The 25892-nt window shown below is 46.0% G+C and overlaps 1 protein-coding gene across 2 annotated transcripts in view; it reads left to right on the forward strand.

Moving 5' to 3' along the window:
- The first annotated feature begins 1778 nt into the window (after positions 1 to 1778).
- The window catches only part of BRINP1 (BMP/retinoic acid inducible neural specific 1), a 197486-nt gene continuing 173372 nt past the window's right edge, over positions 1779 to 25892 (forward strand). The window contains exons 1-2 of one of the 2 annotated variants that reach the window (XM_070376070.1): positions 1779 to 2139; positions 11073 to 11163. The gene's annotated coding sequence lies outside the window, so the exon portion shown is untranslated. The remainder of the gene's footprint in view (positions 2140 to 11072; positions 11164 to 25892) is intronic. The other variant, XM_005891939.3, reaches the window with a different exon arrangement.

The following is a 25892-nucleotide window of genomic DNA, read 5'->3' on the forward strand; positions in this document are numbered from 1 at the left end:
TGCATATTGACACGGATGGGAGAAGCAGTGTGTGTTGTGAGTGTATTTCTTTGTGGTCAGAATCAAAGACAGGGCTGTTTCAGGAACCATGGCCCAGGATCTGAACCTGAGCCAAAAGCTGAGGGAAGAAGAGAATTGTCCAAGCAAAAATGGGAGAAGTTTCTACCAGGCAGAACCAGAAAATCCCTCCCCTGGTCAGTGGCTGGAGAGCTGTCCGTGGTGCTGACTGCCCGTCCTTTGGAGCAGAGAGGAGAAGGAAGGAGGAACTTTGAACTGGCTACTGGTCACTCTATCTCCTCCTTCCCTCCTCAGTCCTGCACTTCTCAGACACAGGCTCACTCTCTTTTCATCTCTTTTCCCTTTCCACCTCGCCAATTAAATATTTTCTTCTCAAGTTTTCAATTCCTCACTCAAGAATGTCCTTTCCATTTTGTTTCAAGACTCCTCTTCCTCTAATTAATTCACTAGCCTCTAGATCTTTTAGGTCTAATCATCACATCTCTCTCTTATCACCCTTTGGATAATAATAAAATTAGTAACAATAGCAACTGTAGTTAAAGGTAGCATGCTTTGAGCACTCAGTATGTGCCAGGGAGTAGTCCAAATTTTCTTAGATATATTAACTCATTTAAGTATTACACCAACCATGTTAGTTGGTAGCTCTATTTTCCTATTATACAGATGAGGAATTAAGACTTAAGAGGTAAGTGATTTGGCCAAGATCACATAGCTGTAGGATTCTGACTTGTCTAGAGCCAGCGCTTTTGCTGAATCTGGTTTCCTTTAAATTTCTCATCAATTTTTCGTTATTGTTCCCTGCCCTTTCATCTGGTACCTTCATCGATGCCAACCCTTGCCTCGGCTTCCAGGGACTTCAGGAGCCCTCACTGCTGATTTGGTTTAAATTTTTTAAAAAAGGAAGCAAAGTAAGCAAGCATACAGAATATGCACTGTGTGAGAATTCAGATTGTGTTCTGGCCTTCGTTTCTACTTTAGGAAGAGGCCCCGGTGTCAGCAGCCCCAGCCGGCATCTCAGACTAAATGGGGAGTCTTTGGTTCTGTGTATCAATGCCTTAGCCCCCGTATCCTCGCCCCTTTCCTCTCTCTGTGGTATGGAGAGAACTTTGCGTCTCCTCAGCGTCTCACTCCTACGTCCTGCCCACGTAGAGAAGCACTCGCTTAATTCTGGGAGGTTACACGGGCTCGTGCCTACACATACAGAAAAACAAACAGTCTTAAGTACTCAAAGAGAGGCACTAGATACAAACGGACCCACACGGGCACCTCCCCAGACAAAACCACACTCGGATAGTTACGCACCGACACACAAGCACCCGCATACCCAGAAACACTCGGATACTCGCGACGCGCACAGCTCCAGACACGCTGAAGAGCATCGCGACGCGGGGGTCTGCGCATACACGCCACATACAGTCCCTCCGGGTGCACACACTCGGAGACGCGCCACCCTAGCCCCGGACCCACGGGACTCCCTGGGGGCTCTGGCTTCAGCCCACCCAGGCCGCCCCTCCCTCCGAGGAGGAGGCCTCCCTTCCTCCGTCCTCTCTCCGCTCCTCCTCCTCCGCCTAAAGATGCACAAAACACTCCTCGGAATAAACCCTGGCTCCTGGCTCCTCCCCGCCCGCCCCCCGGCAGCCGCTCCCCCATTCATTTTCGCCCGTCGCCGGTAAGTCCCTCCCCCCGCGTAGCCCGGCCTCCGCTGCTCCCCGCCCGGAGACCGCGGCGCACTTGGACTTCCCTCTCCATTCGCTAGCCGCCTCGCTCCCGGGCCCCACGGCTGCGAACTGATCTGGCGCGGGGAGGGAGGGAGGAGGCAAGCGCAGGCGAGCGAACGGGCGAGAGAGGGAGAGAGCGAGCGAGCCACCGCCGGGGAGCCGGGAGGCAGAGGCAGTAGTGACCGCCTTCCGGAGCCGGGATTCATGCCTGTCCTCGGGACCAGCGAAGGGGTCTTGACGGCTGAGTATGAGCCAGGCTGCTAGGAGCCAGGGACCCCCACGCCTGCAGTCCCCGCGCCGTTCCCGGTATGCGAGCTGGACGCAGGGCTCTCCCAAGTTCCCTCCGAGCCGAATAAAAAGCGTCCGCCCGCAGCTCTCCGCCAAAGACGGACATTGACTCCAGGTAAGGCAGCGCCGGGCGCCGCGCCGGCAGCCCCGCTGCCCTTGGAGACCGCCCGGGACCGCATGCGGGGCGCCCCCGCCCGCCCGGCCCCTCCCCCTCCCTGCACCCTCCCGCGCTGCCCTCGGCCGCCCCGCCGCCTGCGAGTCCTCGCAGGTCCCCAGGAGGGAGGGGTGTCTCCGTATTCTGGGGCGCAGAGGGTTAAATGCGGGTCTCAGTAAGTGGCGTGTGTGTTCCCAGCGCGCTCCCGACGTGTGTACCATGGTGAGAACTTGATATGGTGCTAGTGTGTTTGCGTGTGCGGCGTCGTTTGCGTTCGATGCGTGTGTTTGTGATGTGTGTTTGTTGTGTGTGTGTGTGTGTGTGTAGGGGAGGGGTGAAGAGAGGTCCTGTAACCTACTTAAGGCACGATGTGTGTGCATGTTTGTACGTGTGTGTTTGTATGTGCGCTCTTGTCTCTTTTTAATTAGGTCTCTCCGGCGCACAGGGAATCGGATCCTTGTTTTAGGATCACGTAGCCATCGGGAAACCCGCTGTGGACTCCCTCTGGGGCTCTGGGCTTGGGATTTGGCGAGGATTCTGGGAACCGGGATGGTACCTTATTCAGCCCAGTGTTGGTACCCTTGAAGGAAGATTTCTCCAAAGGATGGGGATCTGCTGCACTTGGACTCACCGTTTAATATGAAAGAGAAATGGCCAAACTGAGGCAATGAGACGCTGTCACTTTAAATCCCACACTGGGCAGATTCCAGGATTCTGGTGGGAATTTGGAGTCACTGGGTAGTGGGTGACGAAAGGAGAGAAGTCATCTGTGGACTCATCTGGGGCTTGGCAAGTCCGGGTAGAGTCTACCCTGCCTCTCTCTGTTTGTAATCATAACAGCATTACAACCCCTCCTGCTTTTGGTGCTCTGGGGAGGATCTGGGCAAGTTTGCATGGATGCCCCTCAAGGGAGAGGAGAAAGGGCCCTCAGGGACTTGCTCATCCATCATAGCTACAGAGAATCGCAGAAGAAATCTCATTTGGGGGCAGCTCTGGGAAACATGGTAGGAGATGGATGGGGCACTTTCCTAAGACAGGTCCGTCATTCCCTTCCCCATTCCAGGCTTGGGCAGTCCCAAGAGAATCTTTTCCTATATTGTGCCTCCTCATAGCTCCCCTGGGCTTAGGAGGGTACTGGGAGAAGGCAGAGAGGCAGTGTGTGTGTGTGTGTGTGTGTGCATGCAAGTGTGCGCATCTGTGTGTGTCTGTGTTTCAGTACTGAGGGAGACCTACAATTTGGGAACTGGTTGTGGGTGGGGAATTCATGGTGGAATGTGGCGGTAATTGACTTAAAACTGCTGCTGATGTGCACCTCGCAAACTGCCAAGGACACACGGGTGGTGGGAAGAATCTCAGTAAGAAAGACAGTCCCTCTTTCCTCTTTCCTCTTTCCTCTGCCTCCTAGGAGGCGGCCCCGCTAAGTCCCTTGGCCTCCCTGGCCAGGTCCTGTTAGGCTTGGATTCCAGGGCCAGCCATTGATTTGATTCCCGGATGCCTCTTAAAGGCTTGCCCTACTCAGCAAAAAATGCTGAGTTTTACTGCTGTTAGCATGGCTTCCAGACTCCGGCAGCTGTTACTTTCCCAAGGTAAGAGGCAGCCATTCAGCTCTTAGGCAGTGAGGCTCCAGAGGACAAGGGCTGAGGTGCTGGGCCACAGCCTCTTGTCTGCCTCAGCAGGAAGGGGCTCCTGAATAGGCCTTCTAGGGGGAAACATAAAAATATACTTGTCTTAAATACTTACATGTATTTATTTCTCTTCCGGGGAGAGATAAAAGCTAACGTGTTTGCAGGAACCTGCCCTGGCGGGTGGGGGGCGGTGCTACCTGCAGGCACGTGCAGACACCCTGCTCTCTGGTCAGAGGCTGATGTCTCAGGCGGAAGCCTTCACACGGCCACAAGGAATCTGCTTTGGGAAACTTGGGTCAGAGCAGAGGTCCCCGGTTCACTTTGCTTGGGGTGTGGGAAGGCAAAAGAGGAGACCCCATGTTAGGAATTGCTCTCATCTTATTTTTTTAAAATACGTAGACAGTCAAAGCTGGAAAGAATATTAAAGAGCAGACAGCAGGAGTCTGCAGCTAGAGAGGACGTGAGAACTCCCCAACCTTCTCCAATGAGTTGGTGGGATGGCCAGGTCTAAAACCTGTAGTGCCTGACACCCAGATCCATGTCCTTTCTTCTCATATCGCTCTCCACCCCGACCCTGCCACCACGCTCCCATCCAAGGTAATCACTTGTCTTCCCTCATCAAACTTCTCCTTTCAGAGATGCATTTCAGAGCTGCTCCATCTGGAAACATGACCTGGAGAGAAAAGGTCCAATGCTTTAATCACAGTCCCTATTAGACAGACAGAAACACGCACACACACACACACGCATTCAGAAAACATACATTCTTTCTCCAGTGCCTTCAGAGAATTACGGACAGCCAGAGACCCATACTGACCATGCCTAGTAGACAGAAGCCAGCAGAGCATCTGGACTGTACCTGAGCTCTTTATTAAGAAATGCTTTGCTTTACAGAAAGCCAAGTGTCCACCCATCTAGTGATGCAAATACTTCAGGCAAATTCATTTCTTTACATTAAGGAGACTTACCTCTATACAGTCATATGTATTGCCGTCATAGGAGCATACACAAGCACACACACATACATGCAGTCACCTGGACACGTGCAGATTCAGAAACCCTTTCTACTTGCTAAATTTCCCAGAACAGAATTGCAACCTCCACACCAAATTGCATTCCCCTATGTGAAAGCATCACCCACACAAAGACTGGGACTTATAGTCCCAGGGAAGGGGAAGTGTAAAGTCCTATGAAAGATGTGCTCTTAAGAAGTCAGGATCAGGCCCAAGCAAAAGTGAGCTCCCGGACTTCTTGGTGCTTGGTTTCGGGGTGCAGGTGAGCATGGAGGGAGAAAACAGGAGTTTCAGGCCCATCTGCAGTAGAGCCTTTCCACACAGGCTTTTCTGGGGCTGGATGGCACTTTAGCTCCCAGAAGGGGGAGCTGTGACTCCATTTCAACCATGAAGAAACAGCTCAGAGATTCCAAATCAGCTGTTGGGCCCCTGTTGAGTTTAGACAGCCCAGCTCAGGCTGCAGCGAATATATTTGAAATTGTACAGGCAGGGACCCTAGAAACACTCTCCCCTGGCCACTCCAAATAAGACATCTCCTCTTAATGCTTACAAGAGTTTATGCTTTTTACTGGAAAGTCCTCTATTTCTCTGGAAAGATCTGTGCCCAAGGGGCCTTCGGTTGTGGGAAGAGGCAGTTTCCTATTTGCATCCTCTCGCTTATCCCCCTCCCAGTTCCCCGGATGAGATCACCAGTACCTATCGCCTGAACAGGCCCCCAGGGTTAGACACATCTGCTCTTCTTCCCTCTTCACCTCCCCCCTGCTAAAATCTAAAGATGAACAAATTGTCCACTAAACTCCAGGTACTCATACTATAGACAAGACGGGAGTCATGTGAAGAGGACAGGTCTTCAAATGTCATTCTCCAAATAATTCCCCTCATTGTTCTCCATTCAAACCCCTTCTGCAAGGAATACCTCTGTCTTTCCTCCATCTCACAACGTCAGCCTCACGTTTTAAAAAATCCTACCTGTATTTCAACATGCAGCTCAAATGACTTTTCCAGGAAGTCTTCCCCACAGCTTATTTTGCAGTTAATCTCTTTCTACCCTGTCCTTGCATATAATTTTGTCTGACACTCTGTTTTAGCTTGCGTCTCTCCTCGCCCTGTCTCCTAGCTCTTTGGGCCTGCATCTTGCTTGCCCTCTTCAGTATGGTCAAAGATCTCAGGAGCACCTTTTGTCCCCAGGAACTGACACAGGGTAGTTGTTCTAGAAACGTTTGCTGTTACATCTGAAGCCCAGACTCATCAGCAGCTGTAATTTCTTTCTCTCTTTCTCTTTCCGATAATTGTTTCATATTCACTCAAAGCAATGCAATAATGGCTTCAACACCACACCCCCTTTGCCAACGATGTCGGGACACCAATAATGATACACAGGCCGGTAAACTTCTGTCCTTCTTAGAAATGAAAATTTCCCTGCTGTGTTCCAGGGTCTTTAGTTTTGTCCTTATTTAATCTTCCTTCTCACCCAATGAGACAGATACAGCCCCTTTTTTACAGAAGAGGGAAGTGAAAGGATGGAGCGGGCCCTCCACGCATCCGACAGAACTAGATGTTGAGTCTAAGACCGCCTTGCTTCGGCATCTCGGCCTTTCCCAGTGTATCGCTGAGTTAATGGTGGCCGTCGTGGACAGCCAGCAGGGTTGGGTTGTTCACTAGATGCCAGGAAGAGTTGGGGGGCATATCATTAACTCTTTGAAATTGATGTTTCATGATGTATTCATCAAGGAATCTCAGTGTTTTAAGATTTCACTGTAACCAAATCGTTCTCATCATTCAAGAATTAAGAATCCGTTTTGTAATAACCATAACACGTGGCCACTCAGCCTCATTTCTAGTACTTTTGGCAATAGTGACTTCTTTGTCACACAAACCAGCCTATGTTGTCCAGGGAGAGCTTTGTTGAATTGTTTCCTCACCTTGACACTAGATCTGTCTTCTGTTCACGGGTCTCTAAAACCGTGCAATACAAGTGTAATTCTCTTCCAGTCTTATAACTGCAAGTATTCCCTTTCAGACTGGATGGGCTTGTTTTCACAGCCCTGTCTCCTGTACTATCCATTTAGGCCTCTCACCAAGCTGGATGTTGTCCTAGGCATTGTCTAGTTTATCTTACTTACAGTGTAAGCCACAAAAAGGAGAGGGGAAATTGAGTGAGGATTAAAAGGAAGGTTCATTCACGTACTGATTTGGCTAGTATTTATCGGCTGCCTACTATCTTTCAAGACTTGCTGTAGACCCGTGCTGCCACAGAACTTTCTGTGATGCTGGATAGGCTTTCCATGCTGTCCAATATGGTGGCCCGTAACCACAAGGGACTGCTGAGCACTTGAAACATGGGTAGTGTAACTGATAAATGGGTTTTTAACCTTACTTGAGTTTTATTCGTTTTTAAAATCTGAACAGTTGTATGTGGACAGTGGCTACTGTATTGAATAGCGCAGATCTAGACATGAGAAATGTAGCATCAACATGGTCCTTTTCTCGTGGAGCTGATGATCTAGTGGGGAGAGATTGCTAACAGATGAGTAAATACATAGGCAAGCAGAATATAATTTCATATAATAGTAAATATCATGCAAGTAAAAACTGGGGCTAATAGGCTAGAAAGAAATGTAGGTCACAGAACTTTAGGGTCATCAGGAAAAGAACCTCCGGAGAGGGTGATATTAGAACTGAGATTTAAATGGAAAGGACCCACCCAAGCACGTGATTATGAGGGGAAATTCTATCGAAGGCAGAGAACAGTGATGGTGTCACTAGGCGGGGTCAGCCTCAGGAAATCTACGGGATGGTGGGACTGAAGCTTTTGCCTGAGAAAGAGAGCATCATAAGATGAGAATAAGGTAGGGAGAGGCCAGATCACAAAGGCCTCATACAGGGTGAGCGGCAAGAAATGTAGACATCTCCCCTTTGAAATCTCCCTGCCTAGGAAGTAAGTAGTCTGAGGACTGCGCTGAGGAGAGTTTGGAGATTGACAGAGCTCGTCGTTACGTATTCTCTCTGGGTTTCCATCGTGTCCATTTTTAATCAGTCATTTCAGTGAATGCTTCTAATCTTAATTCCTAGTCCTGCTCTGAGTGCTGTGAACTCTAGAAATTCCCAAATCTAAAGGGAGGAGGGGAGGACCTGAAGAGGGAAAAATGGCTAGAAAAGGAGGAGGGGGATGGATACCTGGGGAGAAGGTAATTGAAATGAAGTCTGATGAAAAAGGATGAAAGCTATAGTCAGTTAGGATCAGCAAATATTTATTGCATCTCTTGTCTGGGAAAGGCCTTGAACAAAATGGCTTAGGGGGTATGGTGATGAAATCTGCCAGGATTAGACGAGATCTGCAAATCCATAAGTGATTGTCTTTCATGGGGGACTGATTATTGTCATTTCAGAAGTTCTGGGAGACTTTGCAGAAAGGGAAGATTCAAGGAAGACACAGAGGTGGTGATGGTGGGAGGAAGGAGGCTGTGACTATAAGGTGTCAGAGATCAGAGACGATATCTTTTCGTTTTATGTCTTCATTAACTCCAAGTCTCATATACTAAGACCACAGGGACTCAGGGTACCTGATTCTAGTCCTAGCTCCCACCACCATGTATCTGGACTACCTTAAGAATGCATCTGCCCTTCTCTGACCTTGCCTTCTGCAAACTGAGAAGGACCATACAGTGGCCTGCTTTACAGAAGGGATTTGCTCAGCTTTATGGAAATGGTGCATGACGAAATTCTTGCAAAAGCAGAGAGAGAGACCCACACATGATAGTCACGCTTCATCATAAGGTACAGATGTCTTCTCAAAAGCAAATCAAAAAGAAGTCATGACTCAGGGCACAGATTGTGACTCAACATAAGGTTGCTGAGTGGGATAGCTCTGCCTTTCTTGTAACGCTTAATATCGGAGTGATTAAGTGGTAGCATGAAACCGGCTGTCCTCTTGGAACATGGTAGCCTAGAAAGGCCGCCTAGAAATCCATAGACAGTCCTTGCTACTGAGGGGGCAGAGAAGACAATTAAGAAGATAATGAGGCTGAGGGAAAAGTGAAATTAATTTCTTTTTGCATGTGAGGGTGAAGGGGATCTTTATTTCTCAAAGGAACTATATGTTGGAGATTGCAGGTGGCCTGAAGGAGAACACACTGGAAAAGACAGGCTGTGGGAAAGTCAAGGGTGGGAAACTGCCTGGCCTGTCTGCTGCCCACAGGCGGGCACCCGTAGGAAGGAAGGCCTGTGGCGGACATGGAAGGCATCGTTCTGAACAAATCTTGTTCTCAGTTTGTGGAGATTTTCTCACGGGGTGCAGAGCTATACACAACAATGTCAGGCCATCTTGGGAACAGCTAAGAGACGGTGTGCCCCCCAAGGGTGAGGAGGTAGATGCATAAGGCAATTAACAAAAGCAAGATGCAGTTGTTTTTGTGCAAACTGCAAAGGTCGGAGCAGCGGGGCTCCCAGTAAATGGCCCATCTGAACAGCTAGAACCGTTTGTAAGGGTTAACCCAATACTGGCCCGCAGGGGTTTCTGAGATATAATTTATCTAGCCTTTCAGAGGTCCTGCGAATGAGCCAGTGGGAACCTCTCTGAGAAATAATGGATCCAGGGGGTATTGTGGAGCCGCCGAGTTACAGACTACAAGCTGATTCAGATGGAGGGAGGGCAGACATTTAGGATACGATTGCTCTTTAGAGAGCTCCCGCTTCTGAGTGGTCAGTTCTTACACATGTGAATTTCTCGTGGGCCATGGGATCCCTAGAGATTCCGGAAACCTCAAGATCAGTCTGGAAGAGCGTCTGAGCACTGTGGCAGAGACTCTACCTTAAGTGTGTTGGGTTACACAGTGGTTGATAAGCTGAAATTCTCACAGAATTTCATGGGTTCTGAATTTACAGGTGCATGGTAGGGGAAGGACCCACACAAAGCCTTAGCTGACACTATAAAAACATCTACACAAAACAGAGGAATCATTAAAAAAAAAAAGAAAATCAGCACTTCCGTGTATTGGGAATTCAGAGAAAGATGGAAATGTATATTACCCAGCAGGGGCTGGTAATATGGTTTTTCTGTTGGGACAAATTTTGGAAGCATGACTCTTTGAGATGGCAGTGGGCCTCATCATATGCCATTGCCAGGGGTAGATGAGGCTAGGTGGGGAGGGTGGTGTGGCTGAGAGGGGTCATCAGGAATTTTATTCTGAATGCATATCAGCAGGACAGCATCATTCAGAGTCCAGTGAAGCCTTACAAATGATCCCCGAAAATATTTCTAGATCAGCCGGAATTTTACCTGCCCTCTCCTCTCATTTCTAACGGTGGGAATTATGCATTTAGGCAGAGCCTAGGATGGAACTGGAGGAGATCTGGAAGGGTCTTCACCCACAGTGTTCAGAGATGGCTGAAATGTCACAGTGAGAAAGCCAGTGTTGAAGTGGAAGAGTGTGTGTGCCAAGCACGTCACCAGTTCCTTGTGTGGGGACGGGCGCTCGATGTAGACGTCCTGCCGCATGTTCTCAGCAAGCTCGTGCATGAGCGGTATCACCGCCCATTCGGCGCTCGGTGCAGGGTTGCCGCTCAGTCGAGGCCGCGCACGGAGCCAGTCGCGTCGAGGATTTGTACTATTTCTGTCCTGCTGGAAAGTGCAGTGGCTGGAAGCTTGGTCGCCGGATTTTGTGCCACCTCTGCCACTGGCTATCCCTGTGACCTTGGCCAGATTACCTGATTTTCTGTGCCAGTCTCCTCATCTGTAAAATGCGGGTAGCAGTAGTCACTCTTCAGAGAGACATTGCGGGGTTTTCATGAGTACAATGCCTGACAGACTATCACCATTATATAAACGTTAACTATTATGACTGGGTTTTTTATTATTACTCTACCCTGTTGCACTAGACGAGGTATTGCCCATGCCTCAGGTTTGTTCCCCAACTGGAAATGTTCTGTAGGAAAGAGATTATCCCTAGGTTTGAGGCACGACCTTGCAAACGAGCTTTCTCAATCGTCTTTGCCAATCCTGTCCCCTAATGTGGCAATGTGATACCAGCAGGTAGGGGAGAGATGAAGAGAGTGGGAAAAGGCCAAAGATTCAAAGTGATTGAGGCAGATTTTTAAATTCTTTCTGTCACCGTGTGTCCGAAACCAGATATGTTAATAGCTGTACAATCATCAAAAAGTCATCAGGGCTTTTCGGCCTTAGGGCTGAAAAGTCATCTTCAATATGGTCTGGGTCAACTTTCTCATTTTTTTTACATATACATTTTTTCCTCTTTAGGATCACACTGAATCTGAGTTGGTTGTGGTACCTCGTCCCCTGCGGCCCGGGTCACTGTAACTTGGTTTGATGCTCTCATCTTTCACTTTTGGTAAGGTCTGGGTATTCAGCAGATGTCTATGGGCAGGCAGCTGATTGACAGCAGGCTGCACGTGCTCCCGGGAACCTTGTTTATCCTTCTCCTCCTCACAACGACTCTCCACTGTCTTGTCTTTATCATGTATCTTACCAACTGCTTGCATAGCTTACCATGTTTCATCTTATTGAGGCTTCACAGTCACTTTCTGAAGTTGGAATTATTCTCCCCATTTTCCAGATGAGGACCTCATGGCTCAGAGGTGAACAGATTTGCCCCAAGATATGCAGTTAGTAATAGCATGACATCTCAGACCCATATCAGGCACCAAACATAACATCCTTCCACTGAACTGCCCTCCCTCCGCACACCCCCTAAGGCATGGTCCAGTCCTTAGCAGCTTGATGGCTTCCCCAGATCAAGGTGGATTCTTACTGTTTGCTCTCTACTGTTTCAGTCCAGGTACATTGTTTCAAATGTTTAAGCCTTCCCTCACATCAGCTCTGCCCTTAATCCCAGTCTTGTATGTGCCTAAATGAGAACGGCATCTATCTTACATGTTCCAGGAGATGTTGTAAATGGTGCCATTGGGAGGACACTTCTTAAATCTGCTTACTAGCCTGCATTTTGCTTTCTCTCTGCCTTTATCTGTCGGCGTCATGAGTATCTTCCACTCTTAGAGTGCTTTCTGGCTGCCAGCTCCATAGCTGCTGGGAATAGACATTTAACCTCACGGTGCCTCAGCAGGAAACCTCAGCTCACCACGTCTATTCGGACCCTCAGTTGCTGAAGTTCCTGTGTTGTTGAGACTAGGACCAGTGGTCATAGAATAAGCTCCTTTTTCACTCTGAACTCCAGCCAAGAACCACAGTCTTACTTTTCTTGAGAACAGAATTGCCAAAGCCACTTCCGGTAACAGTAGCAGGTTTAAAAGTAGCTCAGGAAATAGACGGGTGGAGGTGGCATGAATTGTGATAGGCAGATGTTGCAAGACAAAAGCAATAGTTAGATAGAATATATATTATGTTTTATATATATATGTATATATATATATATAGAGAGAGAGAGAGAGAGAGAGAGAATATGTATATGTGTGTATTCTCTCTGTATATACAGATAGATATCTAAATATAATCTCTCTTTTCACACACACACACATACACATGAGTGTATAAAGGATTATTGAATGTAGTTGAGAACAGGTAGAAAGGAGAAAGGCAATAAATATAGAGGGAAATTTCCAAGGCAGAGTTCTCTCTATTAATGAAACATGAGCCCAGATACGGTCATAAGATCATCTGTTGTCAGAATGTGATCGGGGAAAGGGTCTTCCAGCTGAAAATGGGATGGGGAGATTGGGCTGGGGAGAAAGAGGGGGTGGAACAAATTGGGAGATTGGGATTGATGTATACACACTATTGACACTGCGTATACAATAGATGACTGATGAGGACCTGCTGTGTGGCTCAGGGGGCCCTCCTCAGCGCCCTGTGGCAACCAAAACTGGAAGGGAATCCAGAAAGGAAGGGACCTGTGTACACAGAGAGCTGATTCATTTTGCTGTACAGTACAAACTAGTACAGCACTGCAAAGCAGCTATACTCCAATAAAAATTAATTAAAAAGAGGGGAAAAAAAGCAGTGATACAAATGAGATGAAGCTGGTCAATAAACTTACACACAAAAAATATTCAGGTTCCCTAGTAATCGAATAAATGAACATAGTAATGTGATGCCACACAACATCCTCAAAATGTGTTTTTTTTAGTGCCAGCATCCAGTCTTGGCAAGAACGAAGGGAAAAAGACACTCTCCTGGGGCATTGGCAGAAATCTTTATTGAATACAACCTTTTATGAAATGCGACTTTCATTCTTTCATTTAAGAAACAAACAGGCATTGTTTATCGAGCACTTGTTCTGTGTAAGACATTGTTCTAGGAGCTGTAAATGCAGCAGTGAGCAAAATCGACTCAGCCCTACCTGCTTGGAGCTGACATTCTCGTGCGGGAAAAGAGAAATAAATAAACAAGCAAACTTACAGTGCGTCAGGTGGAGGCGGAGCATAGTGTGATGGGAGAGGGCGGGCTGATTTGGCAGATGGGCAGTGGCGGTTCCCAGTGAGATGTTGGGATCCGGCAGAGGTCTGTAGAAAGTCAGGGGAGAGCTCTGCAGACATCTGGGAAGAGCATTCCAGCTAGAATCAAGTCCCTGAGGTCAGCCTGTGTTCCAGGAACAGTGAGGAGACCAGCTGGGGCTGCAGTGAGGTGACCAGGAGGAGGGAGGGAAGAAGAGGGGGTGCCTTGGGGCAGGGGCAGATCCCTCTTCCCATCTCTACCACCATCATTGTCTCTGTCCCTTTTTTTAAAATAAGATGCAAATCCTTCCATTTTAAGAAATTTCCCATTCTAAGAAGTAATTAATTATTTGTGTGAAAAATAGGAACTCTATTAGAGTGTTCGGGGAAAAAAAAAAAAGAAATAGCAAAACAAAGCATATCGGGGAACATCTAGAGTCATTCAGAATGCTAGCAGGGAAGCACACTGATACGTTAGGAGGTGGGGTGAAAAGAGGGAACCCGTGAAACGTGGCCAGCAGTGGTAGCTCCCTGATGTTCGGCTATGAGAATGAACATCACGTGCATAAAGCACTTAGCAGCATGCTTGGCATACCGTACGTGCTGGATCAATGGCACTCATGATGACTTTTATTGATATGGATAAATTTTTTGGTATCCTAAATTAAAAAAAAAAGCATAAGGTACAGAATATTGTGTATAGCATGCTATTTTTAAAAAGATCCCTAATATTTGAGTGATTATCTTGGGTGATAGGCTATGAGTGAATTTCAGTCTCTCCTTTATACGTACCTGTAGCGCCTAATATTTCTTTAATGAATGTGTGTTACTTGGGTAATGAGTGTTTTAATAGTAGGATGTGGTGGACCAGTGAACAGTTCTTGCTAGAAAAAAAGACCCAAGGTAGAGACCTGTGCTTTAATGCAGAGTTTGCTAAATTTCTAAGTCATTTGTCCTAAACCAAATTTAAATGGACTCAGTCTTTTTTTATTCCTTGATCTTGGCCTGAGCAATTGTAGTTATAAAAACCAGGTATTTGGTAAGTAACTTATGCAGTGCAGTATACACTAACGTAGCTATCGTGCCTTGGAAACAGACTGAGTCCATCGTCACCTTGCCGTCCACCTAGAGAGATCTACTGTATCTGCTTGGCTCTGTTACTCTTGTTTAAGAGTTGAGTAAAGGGTTCCAAGGCTTTAAAAGAATGACTTGAAATCATTGGTTTAAACATTAAACAGTCTCTAAAGGGGATTTAAAAATGATAGATTTGGTCCTCAATTAAGTCATTGTCTTGAGCTCTTTTGGAGGATATGTATGGCTCTGACATATCCCCAAAGGCTAAGTGGGAAGAGAAGGCATATAGAAGACTGTGTCTTTGCTACCTTTGTAACCCTGATATAATTGCCCTCAAAGATTGAATGAATTCACAAAGGTATACATGAGCTATATTCAAGGCAGCCTCTTCTGGCAATGAAATACTTCATAGGAAGCCTGAGGAGTGAAAGCGTGCCAGTCCAAGTAGCCCAGGAGAGGGTTTGTGGTGTTGTGGTTTAGTCACTTAGTCGTGTCCGACTTTTGTGACCCCATGAACTGCAGCATGCCAACCTTCCCTGTCCTTCACCAGCTCCTGGAGTTTGCTCAAACTCCTGTCCACTGAGTCAGTGAAGCCATCCAACCATCTCATCCTCCTGCCCTCAGGGTTGGGACAGGCAGTGGCATTGGAGGGAAGGATCAGACTTCATGGAAATGGAAAGGGGACATTCCACATAGAGGAAGTGGTTGGCACAAAACCATGCCCGCAAGCTTGTGTCTGTTTTCATCACAGAACCATAGAATGTTAGAACTGAGCTAGAAGGGACCTTAGGCTCCACCACACCTGACCCTCCTCATTTCTTTGAGATAAAACAGTGAAGGCTCTGACGGGGGAATGTCATGGCAAAGGCCTCGATCTTTTAATAAAGAGGTAAGGGTGTTAAACCTAAAACCCCCAACTCTGGACTCCCAGAGTATTGACTCCACAATTATTGACTCTTGGCTCCACAATTACTGACTCTTGACTCCACAATTATTGACTCTTGACTCCACAATTATTGCACCAACAGAACATTTTCATTTTCCATGGTGCGCATGCTATTCTGTAACTCTGAGAAAATGTCTTTGTGTGGTCAAGGAAATTTGGAAATTGCTTCAATGATTTACCCTCTTCTTGGTATGTATAAGCACATTCAAGGCTCTGACAAAGTCCTGTCATAGAGATTTTTATTTATTTTTATTTAGTTCTTAATGTTTTATATGGGGCTTCCCTGGTATAACAAATGGTAAAGAACCTGCCTGAAAGGCAGGAGATCCAAGTTCCATCCCTGGGTCAAAAAGTTCCCCTGGGGAAGGCAATGGCACCTCACTCCCAGTATTCTTGTCTGGAGAATCCCATGGACAGAGAAGCCTGGCAGGCTATAGTCCATGGGATTGCAAAGAGTTGGACATGACTGAGCGACTAGCACTTAATTTTCTACGTAGCTTACTTTGGGAAACTTTACAGTAGGCAAGTCTGTCTCCCATAAAAATAAGAATATAGTGAGTATGGAAAATGTTTATATAAGCAATTCTGATTGTATTATTTCAGACATGATTATCGTATTAAGAAAATAATCAAAGGTGAGTAAAAAGGGAAGTTTCCCAGATTTGACATAAATTTCACCTTCGTTCCCCTCTCCTCCTTCCTTCTGCTTTGCCACTGTTTGTCTTTGCCTCCCCATTCCCCTCATCTATCCCTCTTTCAGTTTATTCCGGCTTACCCCTTACTTTTCTTTGTGGAATTACCGTGTTCCACCATCTGGACAGTCTCCAGTGGATAGGACGTCTTTCTGATCTGAAGCTCTGCTGGTCTGATAATGAGACAGATGTGCATCATGAGGTCATACAGAGAAGCTGGTACTGAAATTGGAGCATCACAGCATGTTAGGGAGAAGAGAGGAGATCTGTCTGGGTGAGCCATGAGGGGTGGCTGGATGGAGGAAGGGCCTTCCAAGTGGAGAGTGGGAGATGGAATGGGCTTGATCAGATCTGCGGTTGAGAAAGGCAGAGAGGGGAGTGGGGGAAGGGGAGAGGGGAGTCTAGAGGTCGGGTAGTAGGTTATCAAAGTTGTTTAAATGACCAATAGAAATCTCCTTCTAGGCTTCAGTCCAGTTCAGTTCAGTTGCTCACTCGTGTCCGACTCTTTGCGACCCCATGAATTGCAGCACACCAGGCCTCCCTGTCCATCACCAACTCCCAGAGTTCACTCAGACTCACGTCCATCGAGTCCATGATGCCATCCAGCCATCTCATCCTCTGTCGTCCCCTTCTCCTCCTGCCCCCAATCCCTCCCAGCCTCAGAGTCTTTTCCAATGAGTCAACTCTTCGCATGAGGTGGCCAAAGTACTGGAGTTTCAGCTTTAGCATCATTCCTTCCAAAGAAATCCAAGGGCTGATCTTCTTCAGAATGGACTGGTTGGATCTCCTTGCAGTCCAAGTGACTCTCAAGAGTCTTCTCCAACACCACAGTTCAAAAGCATCAATTCTTCAGTGCTCAGCCTTCTTCACAGTCCAACTCTCACATCCATACATGATGTGAGAAAAACCATAGCCTTGACTAGAGGGACCTTTGTTGGCAAAGTAATGTCTCTACTTTTCAATATGCTATCTAGGTTGGTCATAACTTTCCTTCCAAGGAGTAAGCATCTTTTAATTTCATGGCTGCAGTCACCATCTGCAGTGATTTTGGAGCCTTCTAGGCTCAGGGAAGTGGCAAGGGAGCGGATGGATTGGAGAAACAGTGAGGTGGGACGTGCGAAAGGGAGGGGTTAAGGATGACTTCCTCCAAGGTTCTGCCAGACCTAGGCCTGCTCTCTCTAAATAGTGCTTCCAGAAACAGCAGGGTCTCAATTATCTCACCGTGGGCTGTGAAATTCTAAAAAAAATAGTTCTCAAAACAAAATTAAGTTTAATTTGCTTTAATTGAAAAATAAACACATGCCATGTACAGCATTCTTTGGAGGAAGAGGAAAAGCTAGAAAATGAAATGAGCAGTTGGTTGTGGTAGACCCTTAATTATTAGAAATTCTGAATGAGAATTGGTATTGGTTGAGGACATTAATTGGAGTTACATTCAGGAATGGGACCTGTAGGCCTTCTCTGTAGGCACTGGTTTTCTTAAATCTCTCAAGAGGTTGTTTTTATTATTATGAAGAACATTAGAATGGAGTAGAGTCTGTAAAAATACTGAATCACTATGCCATATACCTAAAATTAACACAATATTGTAAATCAATTATACGTCAATTAAAAAAAAATGAACATTATAAGGCAGTTGTGGAATAAAGGAGTACAAAATATGGGAATTGGGGTTTCCTTGGTGACTCAGCAGTAAAGAATCTGCCTGCAAGGCGAGAGGCACAGGTTTGATCTCTGGATCAGGAAAATCCCCTGGGGAAGGAATGGGCAACCCACTTCTGTACTGTTGCCTGGGAAATCCCATGGACAGAGGAACCTGGTGGGCTGCAGTCCATGGGATCACGGAAGAGTCGGACACAACTCGGTGACTGAACAACAGCAAAACAAAACGTGGAGTCAGACAATTAGGGTTTGGTCTTTCTCTGCCACGTCAGCTGTGTGAGCTTTGGTGAGTCCTTTCATTTCTTAGCCTCAGGCTCCTCATCAGTGAAGTGAGCATACTAATCCCTACGTTATTGGATTCCTCTGAGGATTATATGACTGATATGCTTGAACGTTCTAACATACTGCTAAGAAATGATGGAGAAGGAGGGGGAAGATGAAAGAGGAATAGGAAGAAAAGGTGAAGGAAGGTTAAAAGAAGGCGGAGGAAGAATCCTGCAGAGAGTCCAGTGGAGTCACTCAGTCACGCAGGATTTATCGAGAGCCCACCCTGTTCCAGTGCGGGGGGCTGAGCCTTGCCTCTATGGCACCTCTGACAATCAGTATTCTCAACCACTAGGCCGTAGCATGGAGTCAGAGAGGCAGGCTGGGTGGAGGGAGGTGTTTGGAAAGCCTCGAGTTGTGTTTTGGGAGCCTGTATCTCAGGTGGCCCGCCCTCTTTCTCTTCACTGCCGCTCTGCCTTCCCCGAGCAAGTTCAGATGCCGTGGCTCTGACGCAGGTTCTGCGTATCACATGGGGACACAGTCTGACAGTCACTCTCATGTCAAGGTGGTGGCGGCTTGGAATTTTTAAGGCTTAAGTGTCTCATTCTAATGATACCAGCATGTTAGAATCATAGTTGTAGAATCTTAGGGTAATAAAAACTGAGAGTCAGAATCTCATGGACTCATCAGATCAGATCAGATCAGTCGTTCAGTTGTGTTCGACTCTTTGTAACCCCATGAATCGCAGCACGCCAGGCCTCCCTGTCCATCACCAACTCCCGGAGTTCACTCAGACTCACGTCCATCGAGTCAGTGATACCATCCAGCCATCTCATCCTCTTTCGGCCCCTTCTCCTCCTGCCCCCAATCCCTCCCAGCATCAGAGTCTTTTCCAATGAGTCAACTCTTCGCATGAGGTGGCCAAAGTACTGGAGTTTCAGCTTTAGCATCATTCCTTCCAAAGAAATCCCAGGGCTGATCTCCTTCAGAATGGACTGGTTGGATCTCCTTGCAGTCCAAGTGACTCTCAAGAGTCTTCTCCAACACCACAGTTCAAAAGTATCAATTCTTCGGCACTCAGCCTTCTTCACAGTCCAACTCTCACATCCAAATGACCACAGGAAAAACTATAGCCTTGACTAGACGAACCTTTGTTGGCAAAGTAATGTCTCTGGTTTTGAATATGCTATCTAGGTCTGGACTCATAGAAAATAATATTAATGGAATATAAAAATCAAGCCTTAGTATCAACCAAATCTTAAAAATCATAGACTCAAGAAATTAGAGTCTCATGGAAAAGAATGGCATTTTGTGGTTATCTGGTCCACCCTCCTTCCTAGTTCCTGGAAAATACTAACATAGCATTAAAATTACCTTCTTGAGAATCTTTGTACAGGTTAAAGGTATCCATGCAAGAAATACAGTGCTTAATGTCACTGATGGTGATACACTGGCCAAGGGCCACTGCTGGTGGAGACAAGTGGAATTTCTGAACATCATGAATGTCCTCGATGGGGGAGTAGGGAGGGCCATTGTTGACTTTACTCTACCCGAGACAAACACTTAAGTAATAGAAAGCTTGAAGCAAAATAGAAGTCAGGGACTTTGCTCACTGACCATCCCTGCTGTGATTATTCATGTTGTCATTTTAGAAAATAGTCCCCTGAGCATCAGTCTTCTTTCTTAGGACCGTGAGCTCTGGGAGTGTGGGAGTGATACGTGGCTCTATGTGACTTCTACAAGGCTTCTAGAAAAGTGCTCTGCGTAGAGGACCTTGAGGCCTCCAGCCTTATTATCTTTTCTCTCCATAGTTTCTTCCTGTTTACCGAAGGTCAACTAGTGTTGATCCCTGTCTTTGCTTGTGTTTCCTCTGAAGTGCTGGCTTGTACGGCCAAGACTTTTCTCTAAAAAAAACAAAAAACCTGGCGTCCATTTTGTGTGGGGTCATTGTTTCCTCCACATCCTCTCACAGGTACAGAAGGAACCAGGACTGAGTGTGTAAGCGCTTTGCTTTACACAGTGGAAGCTGTGTGTGTGTGTGTGTGCATGTGTGTGTGTGTGCACCATATGTGGACATGCGCTGCCACGTAAAATGTGAGCTCGATTGCTTGCACGAGCATATACAGTTGTATCTAAATGTGCTCCTGGATTCCTGTGTGCATTCCTACGTGGATAAACTTGTGCGACATGATGTGCTTCTGAGTAGGTGAGATGTGTAAATGATTCTGTGGCTCTTGACATCTATTTGGTGAGCATCTACTCTATATCTGATATTGAAGACAGTGCCTCCATAGATGCAAATCTATTGCATTTACGGCTATGAAATAAGCATTAGAGTTTCTATTTTGAAGATATGCCAACTAAGGGTCTTAGGATTGAAGTGATCAGGGCTGGCATTTGGAATGGAGTCTCTATATGAAAGACGTGTTTGTATGTTTTTGTGTTTGAGTGTGTTGATATGTGAGTAGGGGAGTGTGTGTGTGTGGACTTGCAAGTTTGTTCATGGGTATATAGGTACATTTATATTTCTCTTCTTAACGTGCATTTCTTAATACCTGTGGACGCCTCTCTCTATATTTATATATGTGTGTGTATGTATATGAATATGTATGTAGTAAATATATATACACTGGCTGGAACAGTAGTCATCCAACAGAGAAAATCTGTGTCTTTGGATGTGGGGGCCAAGAGACTGTGGAGAAGCACGTCCGTGAGGCAGAGGGTGGAAGCTTGGTACAGTCCTTCCACGGTGCTGACATGACCATGTGCTTTGCAAGGATTCTTCACTACAAGTTCTTAACCCCAGAGATTTTTTGTTTTCAAAATAAGTATATTCAGGACCGATCCAGACCCATATCCGATCTTCCTTGGTAGTGCTCTGATTTGAATGTACTATAAAGTCCCCTCAGCAGTTCTGAAGAGCATCCTTAACTAACAACTTCTGCTCTCTGGCAGCCTTGCTTCAACAGAGGTTCCCAAAGACTGGTGTGTCTGCATCTTTGCAGATATTGATTGACAGGCAGGATCCCAGTCTCCACAGTCCTGGAGCCTCCCTCAGAAGTTCATGGTCTGGACCCAAGATGCTTTTGAAAAGCATCAGACATGTCCATTTCAGGCAACCCCAAGACCACAGTGAGTGAAATATTAAGGGAGGCTTTAAAGACAGAAGAAGAGGGAAGCAAAGAAAGCAGATATCCGAGGGCATCCATGATATGGATGCTGAAGGAGGGGAAAGAGATAAAGAATCGGGAGAAAGGATGCAGAAAGGTATCAGAATGTTCTGTGTGGTCCCTCTGGAAGGTACAGGAGTAAAAACCCACAGGGATTATTTTCTCTGTGTTCCACTGATGTTATTTCAGCAGGAACTCTCTGAGGCAGGCCCTGTTTCTCTGTTTTACAGATGATGTGGCTGAGGTTCAGATTTAAGTGATTTTTTTGAATTTGCACAAGAACAGAGCTGGGATTCAAACCTAGGTTTTCCTGCCATATGCTGTCTCCACCCTCCCCCAAACGTCCCTTCCCTATTTCCTACGCTGAGGTTTTCCTTAGACCCTGACCTGAACCCACATAAATCTCAAGCAGTCTGACACCAAGCCAAGCCACATAAACATCCCACATTCATTGTTCTGATGCTCTGAGGGGCTGAAATAGAACTTTGAAATTCTTTTTCACTTTTAATTAAAAAAAGATTTAGGCCAACCCTGGGTTCCCAGTTCTATTTAACTGCGACTGCTTTTAACCGTTGCTGTATTTTTATTGTTGCAAATGTGACGCACCGATCCATCTTCCCTGTAATGCTCCTCGGTTTCTGCTCCATCTGTTGGAGAGAAAACATTTGCAGAAATCTCTCGGCTTCTCTCCAAGGGCTGAAACTTCAGTTGTAGCAAGGATTACGGTGCCGGAAATGGGCTTGGCCATCGCTGGAATCAGGAAATTGGCAACATCTATTTCCAGTATCTTTTGGACGACCATTTCCCCAAACTCAGTGTTCTCCTACATGCGTGGCCAGTGCCATCACAGTTCCCAGGGTGCGTCTAGGGGTGACCGGGCACCTCCCCGTTGGGTCTGTGCACTCGCGTTTACAGTGGAACCATCCATTCTGTTCTCATTTTTGTCTGTCCCATATTTCAAGCTAGATCTTAAAAACTGGGGCTTTTCTAATAAACTATCATTCACTCTTAATAACAAGGACTATGCTTGGTGTAGAAGGGCTTTAAGACTCACATGTTGGTAGACTGGGTTCAAGTCCTTTTTTTGCCGTGTTTGAACCCAGCAAAGCACTCAAACTCTCTGAGCCTGGATTTCCTGGGAAAGCCCTGGGATGGCCTAAGGATCAAATGGTTTAATTAAAGCCCAGATGTTCTGCAGATTGTGAGATGCTGCACTCATGCTACATACCCAGTATGCCGTGTCAGCTCAGTTTGGTGGTTCACTCTTTCATTTGGTTATTTATTTATGAGACACGTGATGAATGGATGCTGTGCTTTGGTGTGGGGGACACTGACGTGATGAGACATGTGATGAATGGATGCTGTGCTTTGGTGTGGGGGACACTGACGTGATGAGACATGTGATGAATGGATGCTGTGCTTTGGTGTGGGGGACACTGACGTGAACAGGACAAAAGCTACATGCTGCAAAGCTCACATGTATGGCAAGGGAAGTGTTAGCACATTTGCGACCTCTTTTCCTGGGGAGTCGGGATTCTTCAAAGAGGGGATGACCTTGAACTGAACATTAAAGAATAAGGGGTTTGTTAGGTTCAAGTTGGGGATAGGGTGAAGAGAGAATTCTTGGCAGAGGGATTGGTTTCAAAAAAAGGAACAGAGGGGCAAAACAGATCGGGACATGCTGAAATTATCTGCAGAGAACCTGGAAAGTAAAGGCAGAGATTCTGGGCAGAGGTGCGGAGAGTAAGGCACGGGGAACGATGAGGCACAGAGCCAGTAGCTGATAGTTGACATCCAGAGGTGGAAGGGAGCCACTGACAGGTGTAACCGAGGAAGTAACCCAGTGTGATATTGTGATTTGTAATAAGATATAAATGAGGTCTTCATCCCCCTTTCTGGCACAGACCTCTGAAAACTCTTGGAATTTCCTTAGTGATGAGCGCTATAAACCTGTCTTTTTTTATGTTAACGAGACCCCTTTTGCAAAGCACCTAAGAATGGGGGCTGGATGCCAGTGGACCTCAGCAGGTGATTAGAGGGCTGGGCCTTTCCGTCTTATCCCCCAACCTCTGGGGAAGGGAGAGGGGAATAGAGGTTGCATCAGTCAGCAATGGCCAGTGATTTTGTCAAGAAGGCTCATGTGATGAAACTTCTATAAAATCCCCCAAAAAGAGGGTTTGGCGAGCCTTAGGGTTGGTAAAGACGTAGAGATATGGAGACAGTGATGCCCTTCCTTGCCTTTGCATCTCTTCCATCTGCCTGTTCCTGTAGTTATAGCTGTATTTTCTTAAAATAAATTGACAATCTAGTGAGTAAATGGGTTGCCTGAGTTCTCTGAGTCGCTTTGGCAAACTAAACCCCTGGTGGGAGTTGTGGGGACCTCTGCTCTCTAGCCAATCGATCAGAAGTAGAGGTATTTATAACCTAGGCTTGTGACCGACACTCTTAGATAGGGGGTCGTTGGAACCTTCAGTCTGTAACCAGCTGGTTAGAAGCACAGATAACAACCTGGGTTTTTGAACAGCATCTTCAGTCCAAGGCGCACAGTCTCTGGGTAGATAGTGTCAAAACTGAGTTGAATCTGGGAACACCCAGCTGGTATCCGAGAATTGCTTCTTGCTGTTGTGGGAACCACAACTCCCCCAACCCTGGTCACATGGTCGTTGTTCTCAGAAGACCAAAAGACCCAGCAATAACAATAGATGGCTCTTTACTGGACTGTGTTATTTTATCGAATGCTCAGAAAACTAAGATGCTATAGAAGAGGTGCAATTCAGCTGAAACAGGAAGTGAGGTGACAAGAGTTGACATGACTTGACCATTTAGAGAGTGGGCCCCACAGCCTGAGTCGAAGGCACACCTGTCTGCCTGTAGTCTCTGCTCTTTACCGACTCACTATCCACATTGGCATTTTTGGAATTCCCAGTTCACTTGGGAAGGAGCTGGTAAAGAGAAAGAGGCTAAACAAGTAACAAATTGTGCTTACTCCTTGAGGGTAAAGGGAAAAAAAATCCCTGTAGAATTCTAAAAAGAAGTCACTCTGGTAGTGGGATTCCTGGCATCATTCCCCGCTATTTCAGGGAGGCACTTTGGAGAAAGGAGGAAAGTCTATGTGGCAACTTATGTCTCACCAAAGGGGTGAGACAGGAGTAGGAAAGGAAGTGGAGCCCTCTGGCTTTTGTTAATTAACATCCTTCACATCAACTCTAGCAGGCTCTTAGGAAACACCTAACATTTCTGGATAATGTCATGGAAGCTGTCTTCCTTGGCAATCCACCAGACACAGAACCCCAAAGTGAGAAGGCCATAAAACAACCCATAAACTTTATTTTTTTTTTCTCTTTCTATAATTACATTTTTATGGCATTTTAAAATTCCTTGAAGGAAGAGCCATAGAATCACAAACTCTGTGGTCTGAAATGTCTCTGAGATTTTCAGCCTCTCTCTCCATCTGTGAATGCCAGCACCCACACCTCTCAACCCGACTTCCGTCTATCGCTGAAGTCTCTGCCTGTTGGGCTTTTCTTTCATTCTGTGCTCTTCTTCTTTGGTCGAAAAGTATAGATTGATGGCTTTCAAATGCAGATCTAAAATTTGTTGTCTAAATGTGAAGGACTGTCTTTTATTCTGTTTTCTGTCACTGGTTAGAACATACTTTCTTTTATAAAATGCTAATAGTAGTACTTTTGACTTCTGTTTAGCTAAATGTTCTTTCCTAGAACAAGAACATGTTGATAAGTTCCTACTGGTTCCAAAAATTGGTTTTATGAATTTGACTTGGCTGTGGAATCAGGAAGAATAATGTTGATGCTATAGGTCACACAGAATAAGTGTGGTTTTCTTTCCACATTTGACTGCAGGAGATTGCTATCATATCTTTGTATAGTTCGTCAGCTCCTGTAATACCTTGGTAATGTCTTGTGCCTACTAGGTTATCATTAAATATATGATAAGTAAGTGAATCTCCAGGTAATCAAAAACATATTGAGTATCTTTTCTGCATTCAGGACGGCTTAGTGTTAAAGCATACACAGTAGTATACACAAATTTCAGCCTGATACAAATTTTAACCATGAGCTTACAGTTAAGGCTTTGAAGCTGGGTAAGATTAGTGCTTAAGGATCAGTTTCTGGAACCAGACTGCCTGGGTGTGAGCCCACTCACTAGCTGTATAACCTCAGGCAGTATCCTTAACGATGTACATACCTGTCTGTAAAGTGGGTTATGATAAAAGCCTCTTAAAGTTGCTATGAAGAGTTTGCCTGGGTACATTTTTAGAGTAGTACCGGATACATAGGAAATGCTCAGCAGATGTTGACTCTCATCATTGAGACTTACATCATCAGACACAATAGAACAGTGAGCCCAGGTTGACCTGGATTCCCAGCGTACATGGTCCTGCTCCTGGTTGACTAGTTGAGTAAACTTGGAAGAGTTGCTTAACTTCTTTGTGTAAATCCAAATTCAGAATAGTCAGTAAGACTTTAGTAAGCTAACAAGTGTAGGATGGAGAAGAAAAAGACTCTGTGAAGAGGGACCATAAAGGATGAACAGTCTGTTGTTATGAAGAAGGCAGTGTGATGGGTGGCTGGAAAGGTGAAGTAGCCTATGGAAAAGGTCTGGGGCCACCTAGTTTCCTCCTTCTGGAAAGTTCTTTGAAGTATCCATAAGTTTATTCTTTTTCCTTAGGGTGGAGACATTAAAATGATTGCAGCTGAGACATTCTTTTTCACAGAGATACCTAGAAACAGAACTTCAGTTTCCCCCCCAAAATTCATTACCTTGACAAAGACCCTGCTTATTATAAAGGCGTTGATGAAAATGATGATGAAACTTAAAGTTGCAAATGAAATTAAGGGCAG

Source organism: Bos mutus, chromosome 8 (assembly GCF_027580195.1).
Source record: "Bos mutus isolate GX-2022 chromosome 8, NWIPB_WYAK_1.1, whole genome shotgun sequence".
In the NCBI taxonomy this organism is placed as follows: Eukaryota; Metazoa; Chordata; class Mammalia; order Artiodactyla; family Bovidae; genus Bos; species Bos mutus.